The sequence below is a fragment of the Lutra lutra genome, chromosome 3, assembly GCF_902655055.1.
Source record: "Lutra lutra chromosome 3, mLutLut1.2, whole genome shotgun sequence".
Taxonomy (NCBI): Eukaryota; Metazoa; Chordata; class Mammalia; order Carnivora; family Mustelidae; genus Lutra; species Lutra lutra.
The window spans coordinates 13,765,578-13,778,223 of record NC_062280.1 but is presented as its reverse complement, the minus strand read 5'-3'; the positions used below and the strand labels follow the sequence as shown (position 1 = coordinate 13,778,223).

The 12,646-nt window shown below is 39.8% G+C and overlaps 1 protein-coding gene across 9 annotated transcripts in view; it reads left to right on the top strand.

Moving 5' to 3' along the window:
* The first annotated feature begins 315 nt into the window (after positions 1-315).
* ALS2 (alsin Rho guanine nucleotide exchange factor ALS2) overlaps positions 316-12,646 on the top strand; it is a 76,260-nt gene continuing 63,929 nt past the window's right edge. For 3 of the 9 annotated variants that reach the window (XR_007125791.1, XM_047721123.1, XM_047721122.1), the window contains exons 1-2: positions 319-478; positions 814-905. The gene's annotated coding sequence lies outside the window, so the exon portion shown is untranslated. The other 6 variants (XM_047721121.1, XM_047721120.1, XM_047721117.1 and 3 more) reach the window with 4 other exon arrangements.

Sequence of the window (12,646 nt, the reverse complement as noted above, 5' to 3'; positions counted from 1 at the left end):
CGTAGAAGCAGAAGATATTCTAGCCTTTTCCCTGTAAAGAATAGCGAACTCATCCTTCTGACTTCTGCAGTTTGAGGTGGCAGCAAAATGCCTGCAGCTCCCGGTCTCTTTCCTCACCACCTGTTACCATGGAAGCTCCCGGGTAGTTAGGCCCCGGCGACTCGATGTTACGTCACCGTCCAAGCGCGTTTTTTAGGCCTGGTGGCTCCGCCCTATCCTGAGGGAGGGGCAGTACTCCCGAGGACATTCCCCACAGTGCCTAAGGCCTCTTGGATAATTTTGATCGCTATCAGACGCCGTCGGCGTCTAACTCCACCTATTTCAGGGGGCGATCCGGGCCCGCCTTCACACTATCTGGCCGCCCCGCAGCCCCGCCCCTCAGAGGCCCCGCCCCCCGTGAATCAGCTGATCTCAGGGACCCGCTGGGCTGAGAAGCTCGCGCCGGATGCAGACCGCGGTGCTGCCGGTGGAGTGTCAGGTGAGCGAGGCTGAGTCTCCGGTCGGCCCTTGGCTTCGCAGGGCCCCGGCCCGGTTGTCCTGTGTGCGGGAGGCAGGGGTAGGAGAGAGAGGCGGAGGCTCAGACCGAGGCCCGGGAGCGCGCTTGGTGACCCACAGAGACGGCGCCCGCGTCTTCCAAAACGCTTGCGTCGGACCGTCGGCTCCTGCCCGCCTAGGGGCACCCGACGCGGCCCCCTGTCCCGGCCCCAGGTTCTCCCACCTGCCCCCTTACTTCCCTCCCCAGACGGGATGTCACTGCATTGGTCTGAGCGGCGGGAAGTTCTTTCACGACCCCTTTCCCGCCTCCACCCACAGGTCCTTTCCTTCACCCATTCATGAGGATTTATTGAATGCCCGCTCCAGGCGCTCGGCACTGAAACCGGAGTCCCTGGCCGCCGCGAACCTTGGTGAGTGTCCCAGGCGGGGACAGAGGATGTCCCAGGATGCAGATCACAGTGGAGGGTGGACCTGGTGCTTCGTTGCCTTGAAAGGGCGGTTGCTCAAAAAGACAATGACTTTGATAATAAGAATGAGTCGTTTAACCGAGTCCTTTGGCGTGTCAAGTGAGCATCAGAGGGTGAGCAGTTCTTTTAAGAGGCGAAGACAGGAAAGTAACATAGGTCTGTCATTAGGAAATGGTCCCGACGCTGGTGTTGGTCCTCTGGGTAGTAGGACTGCTTTGGAGACAAGCGACTGTAGGTTGGCAGAAGTGTTGTACTCCGGCTTACTTAGGGCTTTGATGATGAGGGAAGAGGAAAAACACACCGGCTAAAGCGGCATATTCAAATACAGTATTCTCTCTAGGATGGAAAAAGAAATAACTTAAACACAAACACAGATCTTTGTCTCTTGCCTTTTAAATTTGTTGGTGGCTGTATATGTTCTTTAAAAGGCCTTATAGAATAAAATTGTGCGATGTGTGTTATTCGGAACAGGTATCAAAATTCAGCAAGATATTGGTCCATTTCCCCCCCTGGTTTATCATGAATATGAATGATTTCGAGTGACCACTTGACTCTTGCGTTAATGAGTATTTAAGGCAGTGAAAAATTTGCTTTTGCAGTAAATTGCAATATTTTAATCTTTTTTTTTTAAAGATTTTATTTATTTATTTGACAGAGAGAGATCACAAGTAGGCAGAGAGGCAGGCAGAGAGAGAGAGAGGAGGAAGCAGGCTCCCCGCAGAGCGGAGAGCCCGATGCGGGGCTCGATCCCAGGACCCTGGGATCATGACCTGAGCCGAAGGCAGAGGCTTTAACCCACTGAGCCAGCCAGGCGCCCCGCAATATTTTAATCTTAATAATGTAAGCAAGCATGGGCTTTGGATATGGACATATCTGACATCACATCCACTTATTCTTTCATTTGGGGAAAGTTACTTACTTTTCTACATTATTTTTCTTCTAAATCGAGGATTAAAGTACCTTTCTCATAAAAGTACCTTTACATTTAATGGGTCATGTATTATGACAGTGTCTGGCTGTGGTAAATATTCAGTACATATATATTTCCTATTTTTATAATTATTTCTTCTTCCACTATCTCATGACCCACACTGACTCACTGTTTTCTAAGTGGGAAAGAGAACTGAATATATTTAGAAATGAAATATAATTCACTTTTTTAAATTCAAGAGATAGTTTCCACATAATTTACTGATACAGATATCTGATAGTTACAGGAAATAGGTCTTCTGGTTGGTCTGTAGTAACTTTGGTATTCAGTAAGGGTTTTTTAGTGTGAAAGATGCTTTTGGGATCTATACTTAGTTTACATTTATTACTTAGTTTGCAAACTATGAATAGTATTGGCATATTCAGGGTTCATAGTTATAGCAAGAGAAATTCAAATCTGTTTCACAATATTAACATTTGAAAAGATAATCATCCAGAAAATAAAGTACCAAAAGGTCATCTGGTGTTGGGGTGGGGGAGTCTGAGTTGTATCAGGTAATCCTCTTATTTTTTTTAAGTAGATTGAAGCAGTACCAACGGGAATTCCTTCTGTCCAGATTTCAGCCTTTCAGAATTTCTGTTCTTCTGAGACACTTAACTTTGGGCATTTTGACTGTTGTTTTTTTTTTAAAGATTTTATTTATTTATTTGACAGAGAGAGATCACAGTAGACAAAGGCAGGCAGAGAGAGAGAGGGAAGCAGGCTCCCCGCTGAGCAGAGAGCCTGACATGGGACTCGATCCCAGGATCCTGAGATCATGACCTGAGCTGAAGGCAGCGGCTTAACCCACTGAGCCACCCAGGCGTCCCTGGGCATTTTGACTGTTAAAGACAAAAGAGTGTGTTATGAACTTCACTGACACATGATTTCACTTTTGTGTGATTAGGTGGAGAGAGTTCTATTAATTACCTTTCTACGAAAAGTATGGGTTTAATGCAGTACTGCTGAGTCCATTTTAAAGATATTTCTGAAGAATATGACTGACTTCTAAGAACCTTTTATAATCTTTTATGAATATGACACTAGGTAAGGTATGAGTTAAAAAACTACAAGGAAAGGTAAAAATTGGTGATTTTTGAGATGGTATAAAAGAAGGTGTGCTTTTAGGTAGTATGAGATTGAGCCCCTTTCTCAGACACTCCGAGGAGTGCTGTGAGGATTTTAATGACTTTCTAGATCATTTAGCCCTTTTTATAACTTTGTGGGATTAAACCTAGCACATATTCCAACTATATTAGAGATTTTACTTGTAGAGCTTTTTTAAAAGCTGTTTTTCTTTCTTGTTACTCTTCTCTGTTGAAAACCATTGGTAATAAGAGAGTAGTAGATTTTGTAGGTTATCAATCCTTAAGAAAATGCACAGTAACCACAAATAAAATAGTAACAAACTGTGACATGGTTCTTTTGAATGTTGCATTTATTTTCCTATACCCATCTCTTACACTATGTATGTTCTGGTGCTGTCTTTACATTATGTCTGGATGTTCGTTGCATCACACAGTTGGTAGATTAGCTGAGAAATTGGTACAGTAGCTGAAGTAAGTGATCCACATGGGTAGAGCAAAAATATTTAAATCAGTGAGATAATGAGTACTTGTTTGGCTCTTGCAGGGTTACTCTTTCATATAGACTTCTTTTTCTTTTTCTTTTTTTTTTTTTAAGATTTTATTTATTTGAGAGAGAGCACTCACACGAGAGTGGGGTGAGGGGCAGAGGGAGAAGCAGACTCCCCACAGAGCAGGGATCCCAATGTGGGGCTCAGCGCTGGGACTCTGGGATCATGACCTGAGCCCAAGGCAGGCACTTAATCGACTGAGCCACCCAGGCACCCCTAATAGAGACTTCTTTTTTGGAGAAAATGTACAGACTGGGGCTGTTTCATAGAGTTTCAGTTGGCTACAGAGAATTATGCTCATAGAGATAAACTTTAGTATCATTAATTTCACTAATCAACTCATGGTTCTCTTTTACATGTAATGTAAATAATAAAAATTATTTATTTATTAAATAAAAATTATTAAATAAATTTTGTTCTTTAGCATCCTCATACAGTTCTTCATTTCACATGATCTCCCTGTTAGGAACATGGTGGTTAAACCCAATGATGGCATCTGGATGGGTAACTTTCGTTTTGGGGTTCTTCTGCAACCAAATTTTTGTTGAGATGAATTCTTAACTAAGGGCAACTGCCCAGGCAAGCATGCAGCAAAGATGATTTTAGCAGTTCTTAAAATAGCAATGAAGTAGAACAATCCAGCTGTACTTTAGTAGGTTAATGGATAAACTATGGTTTATTCATGCAATGAAATACTATCCCTGAGTAAAAATGAATGAACAAGATCCATACCTATCAACGTGGATACATCTCAAGTGCATAATAATGAGTGAAGAAGCAGGTTGCCAAAGGATGTCTACAATAGGATGCATTTATGCAGTTATAAAAGAATATCGCTTACATGTGTATCTAATGAAATACATTAAAGTACAAGAACATATGGAAAATAAAACACATTAACTTTAAGAATAGTGGCTAACTCTGGGAGATAAGTTTGGGTGGAGTGCTTTCAGAAAATTGTGTAATGTTTCTATTTTAAAAATAGTTGAAGCAAATATAAAAATATGTTAACATTTGTTAAAACTGAATGATGGGAGATCAACATAGAGTTATTCATTATTTTTACAGGCTTATGTATAATTAAGATAGTTTGTGAAACTAGCACTTGAAAATTTTAACTTTAATTCTATTCTCATTTAAATTCTATGTAATTAGAGAAAAAAATTAAAAATAATTTTTTTATTTATAATTAGGGCTCTCTTCTGGTATGCTTTCTTTATTTTACTTTCTAGTCTCATGATAGTTGTCTATGGAAAAATAATTCTTTTCTTTATGTAATAGGAAAAGGATGTGCCACTACAGCTCCACTGTGTAAAGCTTTTTACAAGGAGAGGAGACAGACCAATTATTTAGTCAATTTTATTTTGCTGTTTGACTTGTGCTCCTGCGAAAATGCTTTTCTTAAGATGAGGAATACTTTCTTAAAAGGTTACAGAGGAATTTACGTTCTAGAGACTCTTGGGGAATGCAAGCTTACATTGATCATGATCTCTCAAAGGATGGGGGAGCAGAATATATCATGAAGTCCTAAAAGGAATTTGGATAGAGTGACTCAGATACGAAATGACCACAGATATCATGTTGTCATTAGCACTTACTTTTTAAAATTTGGGTTGGTTACATTTTATTACAGTGTGGTGAAACTGAATTTATACTGTCCTAGTTATTGCTCAAAGAAAATCTAATTCTCTCTTAAAAGTATTAATAAGTAAACATGATGAGCATGTGTTAAATGGTTCAAGTTGTGAATAGCAAATTTAATAGCTGATCCCTTATTTAACCTCAGTATTTAAACTTGAGTTAAATAAACTTTGATTCCTAATGAAGAATACCTGTTATGTGGGGTGCCTGGGTGGCTCAGTCGGTTAAGCATCTGCCTTCAGCTCAGGTCATGATCCCAGGGTCCTGCTTCTCTCTCTGCCTACCACTCCCCCTGCTTTCTCTCTCTTTCCTCTCTCTCTCTCAAATATATAAATAAAATCTTAAAAAAAAAAAAAAAGAATACCTGTTACTAGCATTTTCAAAATAAGTAGGATTTATGTCTCCAGAACACTATTTTTTGGCATGTATACCCCCTGTTCAGTTATATGGCCCCATGATGACCTTAAGTCCCAGATGTTTTTGATTGGTAAAATAAGCCAACATACTTTGAAATGTATTTGTGTAGTATTGTCTTATTTAAAAAGAAATTGTGGCCGTTTAAATGAGAGAATAGTAGCAAAATATTAAAGGAATAAACAATTTGTATCAGAAATTACACTCTATCATGTAATAACAGACACAAATTGTTACAGTACCTGAGAATTTGAAATTCAGTTCCTAGTATAATATCCATCAAAATGTTTCATGGAGATTTTAATTTGGGAAAATGTATTTTAAAAATTTTGCAGTGTGTACAAAAAGGAGCTAAATGGGCATTGCTGGGCGTTTGTTTTACTGTATTTACCCCCCTCCTTCCCCCTCTGCCCGTGGGTAATATCCATTTTAGAGGATTTTCATAATCAGAAGAGTGTAGTTTTAGTAATTTTCAAGGGGAAAATAGCAGCCCATGAGAGAGAGACCGTGAAGTGTCGTGTCCCTGATGGCACCGAAAATTGTCTCCATGAATTAAGACAGAGACCGTTATTTCCTGGGTTGTATAATATTTGTGAACTGACATGAAATAAAAGCATCTTCATTGTTAGGAAATATCATCAGCACACTGAGAGTTTTTATAAGTAGACACTTTCCTTTTGTGTCCTATATTGACTTTTATTATAGGTGGTGGAAATCTACATCATTTGGAAGTGGCATCTCTCACTGAGTCCTCACTTAAACGTAGCCCACTTGTACCTAATGGTTACTATGGTTACAAGAATGCACCAATGAATAAATCATAGTTTCTGACCTCCAGAAGTTTATAATATATTTTGAATCAATGACTTAGTGAGTGCATTATCCCATTAGTAACAACATAATAAATAATAAGTACTTTCTAGGCTAGCCTGCTGACTTACTTTATTCAGTGCGTTAATTTACTGAATCCTTGAACTCTGGGTCAGTATTTAAGGGGCCAGTCAGCTCCCATAGTTGTATCACGACTGCCTTCTGTGTTGTAATTAAGGCTAAGAGGACCGGGATTTGAAGTGGCCTCAGCCTCTGGTGATGGTTGGTTTGTCAAGGCTGCAGTGCAAGGTGAGTGTTCCCCAACCTTCATCAGTGTTGGTAAAGGCTTCGGTGGTGGGATACCCAGGAAGCAGCAGTTATTGGTGTATAGATAGTATAGTAAGTCAGGTCATAAGTTGCCTTGATCCATGTATAAATATATTGACTGAGTCTCTAAAAAAATATTCATTGAGCATTTGCCATGTGTAAAATAACATAGTGTCTTAAATTATTGTAAACTACATTCATGAGATAAGGTCTGGTTTACAACATTTAAAATTTTTTAAAAAGATTATTTATTTGAGAGAGAGAGAATGAGAGTGTGCCCATGCTGGGCTAGGGACAGAGGGGGAGAGAGAATCCACAAGCAGACTCTACACTGTGCATAGAGCCTGACATGGGGGCTACATCCGAGGACCCTGAGGTCATGACATGAGCTGAAACCAGTCGTCGGCCACTCAACCAACTGAGCCAGCCGTTCAGGTGTCACCCAGGTGCCCCTGGTTTACGACATTTTAATAAAATGAAGCCAATTCAGACTTTAGAAAGAAAGTGTAAGCGCCTGCAATTTTAAAATTTTGCAGTGGATACGAAATACAATTTACTAATCTATTGTTTATTGTCCTGTCTTAATGTCTTGTCATTCTAATCTCTAATTATCATTACTCTTGTAGCTACAATTATTGCAGTTGTTTAATCAATATACCTATTTTAAAACAGTAAGTGAGAAGAGAGTAAGCCTGGAAGTGCTGTTTTACTGCCTTTTTCTTTGAGGGTGGTGTCTATAGAGAGCCCTGATTCTAGCCAGAAAGACAGAACATGATAGCATGTAAACTCCTTAAGGACAGGAGCTCCTTTATGTAGGCCTAATGTCGCCACAGATATTTATTGAGTAGTTGTTATAGATGAGGACTATGTTAAGCAGCTGGGCTATAATAGAGAATAAGACATTTTTGGCTTTCACAGAAATTTTAGACTGGCATACCCGGAACACAATAGACAAAAAAAAACAAAAAAACAAAAAAAACCAACCATGCGTGGTGTTAGTTGTGGAAATTTCAGCATTTGAAAGTTGATGTATTTATGACTTACAAATTTATCTTTCACTAAATCGTTAAGGGAAAAGGACTTTATCCAGAGAATAAAGTTTACTAGAGATGAACAAAGAGAATTGTACATGATTTAATGTTCTCTTTGCAAGTGAGATAGTAGTAGTTCACTAGCAAATTTCTGTTGCACATTAAATTTTTTTAAAATTTATATTCTGCTGTCATAAAGGGATTTAAGGCAGTTTATGTATAATATGGCAAGATGGAATAAAGAACAGAATGACTGGAGCCCGGAGTGAGATTGGAATACATAGCACACATGTACTATGAAGTCCTAGTCACTTAACAGATGGCATCATATGAGACTCTCTCTCACCACGAAATCTGTACCCCTGTCTATATCTGTAACTGTGTCTGTGTATCTGTACTCTAGATCTATTTCATTTTTTATTAAAATATAGACCCAGGGCGCCTGGGTGGCTCAGTGGGTTAAGCCTCTGCCTTCAGCCCAGGTCGTGATCTCAGGGTCCTGGGATCGAGCCCCACATCGCTCTCTCTGCTCAGCGGGGAGCCCGCTCCCCCCCCACCTGCCTGCTTCTCTGCCTACTTGTGATCTCTCTCTCTCTCCGTCAAATAAATAAATAAAATCTTTAAAAAAAAAAAAACATAGACCCTTCCTCCTGTGAAAGATCAGTTCTAAAACACGTGTTCCAGATGCTGTCCTCTTTCACTTTGTCCAGGACCTTGTTTCTTCCCTCTGTCCCTTGCATCTAGGATTGGTGTCATTGTCAATGCAAACATGTTTGTATTGTATCATCTCCCCAGTCCTGCACATACAAAAAACACACCCTTTATCTTCACATTCTTCTCTAGGTATTGCTCCATTTCTGTCATTTTGACAGTGTTTTTCAAAAGAGTTCTTTACATGAACTTAATTTTCTTGTGCTTACCTCCCTTTTATTTTTATTTATTTTTTACCTCGCATTTAAAGTCAACCTACTACAATCTGGTTTTCAGTCCCCTATCACCACTGAAACTGTGGCCATGCTCAGCATTGATTTCTGTGTTGGCATATGCACTGGACACTTTTCAGCTCTCATCCTATGAGACCCCAGCAGCATTGACCTAATTGACCAGGCCTTTCTCCTGGAAACACTCTGCTTTGCTTTTATGAGTGCACATAGCCTCATGCTTCTCCCACCTCTCAGGTCACTTCTCAGCCAGTTGTTACCGCTTGTTCCTCATCCTAACCAACCTCTAGGTGCAGGACCTCCTTACAGCTTGGTTCTGTTCCTCCCTTTCTCTTAGGACACACCCAGTGATACTCTGCATTGTCTTCATTTCACATATTATTCATATGCCTCCCAAGTTTCTATCAATAGCTGAGACCTTTTTTCTGAACTTCGTACTCATGTATTTGGAATACATTGTTAAAGCACCTATAGAATGTTTTGTAAGCAATGCAACTTTCTAATATACTGGTCAAGATGAAGTTTATATTAAAAGTACATAAAAGTAACTAAGGGAAATATAAAATAGTTAAAAGTTGGGGACCCCTACCAAAAATGATAGTTGTTTGTTTTAGAATACAGGTTCCTGTGGTGCCTGGGTGGCTCAGTGGGTTAAGCTTCCAACTCCTGATTTTGGCTCAGGTCATGATCTTGGAGTCCTGGGATCAAGCCCCTTGTCAGGCTCTGTGCTCAGCAGGGAGTCTTGGGGATTGTTTCCCCCTCTCTCTGTCTCTCCCCCTGCTCAAGCTTGCTCTCTCTCTCTCTCTTTCTCTCTCTCAAATTAATAAATCTTTAAAAAAAAAAACAAGTTCCAAGTCCCTTTCTTGGACCCCTTGAGGCAATATATGTTTTAGAATTCAGAATTTTTTGATATTTAAAGTGATGTGCATAAACTGTGTATTATGTAACACTTTCTGTGGGATCTTTGGTACCACCCCATAACCATATTAATATTTATTTTTTGAAAAAGATTTTAAAATTATTTTTAAGTAATCTGTACATCCAATGTGGGGCTTGAACATAAAACCCCAAGACCAAGAGTCACACATTCTACTGACTGAGCCAACCAGTTGCCCCTTTCATATTAATATTTCTACGGCAAAATATATGACTATTCACACTAAAGGGGCAAAAACTAACCTCATATTAGTTCAGGTCAGGTTTGCTGTCAGATAAGTTTAAAACATATTAGATTTTGCCAGAGTTTGAATTATGAAAAAACTCAGTTTTCAGAGTTTTTTGGGCTTGGATTTTTCTTTTTTTCTTTTTTAAAGATTTTACTCATTTGACGGAGGGGTACTTTGGATTTCTGGTTAGGGTTTTGTGGATCTGTTGATCATTTGTAGCTTTATCTAACAATAATTCGGATGCCTAGACCACATTTTTGGGGGGCCACTCTCAGATCATGGTGTTAAAAGCATACCCTCTGCTCATACAAGGTAGCTTATTTCTCTCTCAAATGTAGCAGGAGGTTGTTTCCAATGGGATCTAAAGATGGAGTCAGATTGTTAAGAACCAAGGTTTGGTTTTTGTTTTAAAGGGCCATCTGAGAGTTTAACTGCTTTACCTTTCACTGTAAGGGAGATAATTTAAAGTATAGATGGCATTCCTTAACATGAATCTAGCTTTGTTCTGTGACTCATAGAATTTAAGAGCTGGAGGGGATGCTTGAGTCTGTTTTGCTCATTTTACAGATGTCCTTGATCTCTGAAAGACCATGCAAGGCAAAAGAGGACCCCATATATTTTTTTAAGAATTTATTTATTTATTTGACAGAGATTATAAGTAGGCAGAGAGGCAGGCAGAGAGAGAGGAGGAAGCAGGCCCCCTGCTGAGCCGAGAGCCTGATGCGGGACTCGATCCCAGGACCCTGAGATCATGACCCAAGCCGAAGGCAGACTCAACCCACTGAGCCACCCAGGCGCCCGAGGACTCCATATTTTGACGGTACAACATCACACGGTTTCTTTATCAGAGCTAATTAATATAATAAAGGGATCTGAAGGAAAGTTACTATAATAGTAGAAAAGAAGCAGAGTTTAGGGATTCTGTCTCCCAAAAGAATGTAGAATGAGAACCTTTAAGTTTATCTGGAGAGAACTATCCCCAGAAGAAACCCCATGATTAGGCAGTTTTATAACAAACATGTGAAGCAATGAGAGAGCTTAAAGGAAGTTTAGGTGCTATTTGAATGCTTGAGGCAAATCTTAAAGATTTCCTTATAGGGGATCATAAAAATATTAGAAAAACAAAAATTTCAGGTTTACTTTTTCTTACGGATACATTAATTGAGAAAGAATGTTAGGTTTGTTTTGTTTTGTTTTTAATGTAGGCTTCATGCCCAAGAAAGAATGTTAGGTTGAATAGAGTTACATTTAAGTATGTGAGATAAAACTTTATAACACAAGCTTTCCACATTTAGCTGTAGTATTCTTTTCTAGTTATGTTTTCTTAGCAGTCATTTCTTTCTCATTGCTCTGAGTCTCAGGTAGATGTATCTTCTTGGAAGAAGTCAAACATATTAAAGCAAAATGAGACAGATTTATAAATACTGATATAGAAAGGTGTCTATGAAATAGTATATTACGGGCGCCTGGGTGGCTCAGTGGGTTAAGCCGCTGCCTTTGGCTCAGGTCATGATCTCAGGGTCCTGGGATCGAGTCCCGCATCGGGCTCTCTGCTCAGCAGGGAGCCTGCTTCCCTTCCTCTCTCTCTGCCTGCCTCTCTGTCTGCTTGTGATCTCTCTCTCTGTCAAATAAATAAATAAAATCTTTAAAAAAAAAAAAAAAAGAAAAAAGAAATAGTATATTAGCTAGCTTTCTGTTGCTGTTTAACAAATCGCCACAAATTTAGTGGTTTAAAACAACACAAATTTGGGGTGCCTGGGTGGCTCAGTGGGGTTAAGCCTCTGCCTTCGGCTCAGGTCATGATCCCAGGGTCCTGGGATCGAGCCCTGCATCAGGCTCTCTGCTCGGCAGGAAGTCTGCTTCCCCTCCTCTCTCTCTCTGCCTGCCTCTCTGCCTACTTGTGATCTCTCTCTCTGTCGAATAAATAAATAAAATATTAAAAAAAAATAACACAAATTTATTGTTTTTGCGGTTCTTTGGGTTAAAAGTATGACACGAGTCTCACTGGGCTAAAATCAAGGTGTCAGGAGGGCTGCATTCTTTTCCGGAGGCTCTAGGAGAGAATCTGTTTCCTTGCCTTTTCCAGCATCTAGAGGCCACCCACATTCTTTGGTTTATGCTCCCCGCCTTCCCATCTTCAAAGCCAGCAGTCTCTCTGACCCTGTCCACCATCCAAGCATTGCCATCCAAGCCTCTCTCAAAAAAATTGAAAAATCCAGAACACACCAGCTGTCTCTACACCTTAAAGAACTGGAGGATCAACAACAAATCAAACCAACTCCACACATAAGAAGGGAAATAATCAAGATTAGAGCTGAGATCAATGAGGTAGAAACCAGAGATACAGTAGAACGTATCAATGAAACTAGAAGTTGGTTTTTTGAAAGAATCAGTAAGATCGATAAACCATTGGCCACACTAATCCAAAAGAAAAGAGAGAAAGCCCAAATTAATAAAATTATGAATGAAAACGGAGAGATCACAACTAACACCACAGAAGTAGAAACAATCATCAGAAGTTATTATCAACAGTTATATGCCAATAAGCTAAGCAACCTAGATGAAATGGATGCATTCCTGGAAAACTATAAACTCCCAAAATTGAACCAGGAAGAAATTGACAACCTGAATAGACGATATCTAGTAACAAGATTGAAGCAGTGATCAAAAACCTCCAAAAAACAAGAGTCCAGGACCTGAAGGATTCCCTGGGGAATTCTACCAAACTTTCAAAGAAGAAATAACACC